The sequence below is a fragment of the Peromyscus maniculatus genome, chromosome 4, assembly GCF_049852395.1.
Source record: "Peromyscus maniculatus bairdii isolate BWxNUB_F1_BW_parent chromosome 4, HU_Pman_BW_mat_3.1, whole genome shotgun sequence".
NCBI lineage: Eukaryota > Metazoa > Chordata > Mammalia > Rodentia > Cricetidae > Peromyscus > Peromyscus maniculatus.
The window spans coordinates 39,712,161-39,716,624 of NC_134855.1; the positions used below are offsets into that span (position 1 = coordinate 39,712,161).

At 35.4% G+C, this 4,464-nt stretch overlaps 1 pseudogene; it reads left to right on the forward strand.

Moving 5' to 3' along the window:
- The first annotated feature begins 3,590 nt into the window (after positions 1 to 3,590).
- On the forward strand, positions 3,591 to 3,958 carry LOC102916102 (splicing factor 3B subunit 6 pseudogene; annotated as a pseudogene).
- The last annotated feature ends 506 nt before the right edge of the window (positions 3,959 to 4,464 follow it).

Here is a 4,464-nt window from a genome sequence, read left to right on the forward strand (position 1 = left end):
TTGTGACTCCAGCTCCAGGGACACTTTCCTCTCGCTTTTGTAGGCATCTGCATATGTGGCAGGCATGCGCATGCGTGAACACACACAGGCATGTGTGTATGCACACACACACAATCAAATTTTTGATGTTCAAATCTTTGAAGTATAAGCCTAGATACAAAAAGATAGAAACTTAACAGATTTAATATTCTTATTTTTGTTGATATTTATTACTTCAAATTATTGTAGTAGCTGTTAACATTAGGGCTCTCTATAACCTTGAATGTTCTGGGTAATCTTCAATGTAAGTCTGTGTTTCATTAAGCTGATAGCTTTCTTCTTTCTTATTTTTGTTGATATCTAATACTTCAAATTATTGTAGTAGTTGTTAACACTAGGGCTCTCTATAACCTTAAATGTTCTGGGTAATCTTCAATGTAAGTCTGTGTTTCATTAAGCTGATAGCTTTCTTCTTTTTTTTTTTTTCTTTCTTCCTTTTTTTTTTTTTTTTTGTTTGTTTTTTGAGATAGGGTTTCTCCATGTAGCCTTGGCTGGCCTGAACTCAGAGATTATGCCTGCCTCTGTATCCCCAGTGCTAGGCTTAAAGTATGGCCATCATGCTGTGCTCTAATTAGCTTTATAATTTGGAATCTCACAAATCTCTTATGAATCTATTTTATTTTATTTTCAATGTTCTTTTGTATTTAATTAATTAAACAAAAAGATTGATTTTTTAGGGATTTTTGCAACTTAATATGGCTCTGATTAGCAGCATATGAATTCTCTGACCATTTAAATAATATTTTTCTTAAAGAAAATATTTATGAGATGCTAATAAACTATTAAGTGAACAAGTAATACAATATGTGACAATTTTTACACCCTTCCTGTGGTGTGTAAAATTTTAATACAAACTTGGTGTATACATGATAACAATTTACATGTTTATTTTACCATCTGGTAAATGTGTAAATGATATTTTGAGAAGCACATTTCATATTCACTTTGACAACTTATTCTTGACAATATGTGCCTTATCTTACATATCCACTGGAAAGAACTTAGAAATTTTTGAAAAGAAAAATCCTGGAAAAAAGATTCATGTGCTAGTTTGTTTGTTTAAAAAATATTAGGAGAATTAAGATTTAGTTTTTAGTACCAAGCTGAGGAATTGTTTGATGACTTTTATCAGACATCTTGCAATATAGGATAGAGTAATCAGAGCATTTCCAAATATTATAACATGTACATAAAACAAAATTTAGTACTAATGCTATAGGCCACAAAGGTAGCAATAATAAAATAAATTTGTGTGTTGTATAATGGTATCACATCTTTTCCAGAGTGTTTAGCTTGCTATCACTTGTGTCTAAATATGGGAGGATCATGTTTTTCCAGTGTGTTGCAATGAACCTCAAGTGGATAGCTTTTATCGAATACTTTAACAGTATTTATGACACTGTGGCCTTTTGCCTTTTTAATTTCATTCTTTTTTCTTACTGGTCTCACTGGAATAAATCTCAGGGATTTACACAAAACAAGCAAACAGATAATTTCTTATTTGATTTTGTCATAATGTATTCTTTCTTAGTTGGTAATAATAAGAGAATTTTTGTGAAATTTTATGGACTACCTCTATATAGTAATTACCATCTGCCCATCTGTAATGAAGGGGTTTGATAAGAAAATTGTAAATGTTGGCTTTAAGAAATTAATTCTTCATCACAAAATCTATAATGAAAGCAAAATACAACTCAAAACTGTATTTTATGTAGTAAATTTAGAGATCAGAATCCAAGAGTATCAAGAATATTTTTAAGTGAATTATTCATCCATTATTTTCAAATTCCAAATAGCTATTCAAACTCCCCAGTTTAGTTTTCCCTATCATTTTTCTCCTCATCCAATTTCTGCCTCAATGCTGTGGTCATGTGACATAATTCTGACACATATTTTCTGTGCCTATCTCTCTCTGCAGCTATGATTGAGTTACATTGTTACTGATGCTTTATAAAGCTTACAGATTTGAGTTACATTGTTACTGATGCTTTATAAAGCTTACAACCTACTTTTCTGTAACAACCATGCATGATGAGCAGCAGCTGCATTTCCCAGTTGAGCTACAAAAGTTCAAACTGAGCAAACTTTCCTGTAGTTAAACAGCTGGTGAGTGAAAGCAAAATTTTACTCCAGATCTGCATTCCTTGATACCACACTCTTTTCACTACACTGTCTCTAAACTTTAGTACGGAGGGAGAAGTCTCTGGGTGTGTATTTTGAAATGGTCTTGCCACATAGATCAGGCTGGCCTTGAATCATGATCCTTGTGTCTCAGTCATTTGAATAGTGGAATTAGAGGCTTGCATCACTGTGCCCACCTGGAATCTGCTCTGATTAAAGTGTTTTAAAGTTTCAGTAAAGAGTTATTTTGTCTCAGAAGGATAAAGCTGCCAGATACAGGCATATGCTGGGGTAGAGAGGGAAGAAACAGAGATGACCTTTTAGAATTTGTATAGCACTTTGAATTTTCTAAAATCTGACACTTTTTGAACTGTTTTATACATTCAAATCTTACCTTAAGCCAATTCATTTAGTTTTATTTGTTAAGAAATAGATTTGAAGCCAGGTGTGGTGGCATATGCCTTTAATCCCAGCACCAGGAGGCAGAGGCAGGAGGATCTCTGTGAGTTTGAGGCCAGTCTGGTCTACAGAGCCAGTTCCAGGATAGCTAGGGCTGTTACACAGAGAAATCCTGTCTTGAAAAACCAAAAAAACCAAACCAAACCAAACCAAACCAAAAACAAAAAAGTGTATTTGAAATTCAAATCAAGTAAATATAAACCAACTAATATGCATTTAAAAGTAAGTAAAAAGGATATCAAAGAAACTATGGAGGTTTTGGAAATCAGCTGAGTTTTTTTTTTTTTTTTTTAACTAAAAGTATTACAGTGATAATATAACAAATACTCATTGAATGCTTTTGTATGAGACTGGTCTAATTGCTTAAGCATATGTCAACTAATTTGATTATCAGCAATCTTCTGAGGTCCATGTTACTGCTATTTTCATTGGTAATTGAAGGAACTGAGGCACAGGGAGGTAAGCAACTTTCCTAAAGAAACAGTAAGCAGTAGATGGGCCTTTTGAGTTTAGGAAGTCTGCCTTTAAAACGATGCCTGTTAGTGGCAGTTATGCAACATACATGACAGAGACTGGAGAGGGGGCTCAGAGAACACTCACCACTCTTCCAGGAGCCTAAGGTTCTATCCCCAGCACCCACACAGCACCTTACAACCATTTGTAACTCCAGATTCAGAGTATCTGGCACCCTCCTCTGGTCTCCATGGGTATCAGGCATGCACGTGGTGTATAGACATACATTCAGGCAAAACACTACTCCATTTTTTCCTTCATTCTGATCTCTTTGGATTATAATTACAAAAATCAGAATGAAGGAAAAAAATGGAGTCAAATTGGAATTAACTCCAGGGAAAAGTAAATCCCCAGTAGGTCTTCATTGTGTAGGTTTAATTCATTTAGTGATGTAGTTTTTTTTTTTTTTTTTTTTTTTTAAAAGAGGATTCTTGGCTTTTAACTCTGATTCACCGCTAAGATGGCGAAGCAAGCGGCCAAGAGGGCGAATATTCGCCTCCCACCTGAAGTAAATTGGATTTTGTATATAAGGAATTTGCCATACAAAACCACAGTGGAGAAATGTATGATATATTCGGGAAATATGGGTCTATTCATCAAATCAGAGTAGGGAATACACCTGAGACCAGAGGAAGAGCCGATATGGATCTTTGATGCTAAGAATGCATGCGACCATCTATCCAGATTCAATGTGCGTAACAGATACCTCGTGGTGTATTATAATGCTAACCGGGCATTCCAGAAGATGGACACCAAGAAGGAGGAGGAGCAGCTGAAGCTTCTCAAGGAGAAGTATGGCAGCGCCCCCCACACCCCCTCCCCCTGAAATGAGCTCGGGGACTTCACTCTGAAGACGTCCATGCAGGATCCCCAGTCACCATTTTCTTCTTAGTTAAAACTGAACGTTGTGAATTCTCGTTTGAGCCCTAGAATGACTTGTTTAAAATTTTTCTAAGCATTAGAATATATTATGTTAATAAACCTGTAGCTTTTGTAAATAAATAAATAAAATAAACAAAATTGGAACGATACAGAGGAAAACAAAAAAAAAAAAAAGAAAAGAAACAGAGTTTCCCTGGGTGTTGCTCTGCACGCCTTTAATGCCAGTACTGGGAAGCAGAGCCGGGCAAATCTCTGTGATTTTGAGGCCAGTCTGGTTTACAGAGTGAGTTCCAGGCCTGGCAGGGTACATAATGAGATGCTGTCTAAAAAATTTTATTTCAGGTGTGTAATGTTCATTATTTTTCCAAATGGAAAAATAGGAAAACATTTTGTTTGTAGATCTGCCAGTGTTTCCTCCGTCTTCGTCTCTCGTGGCTCTGTGTCGTTTCA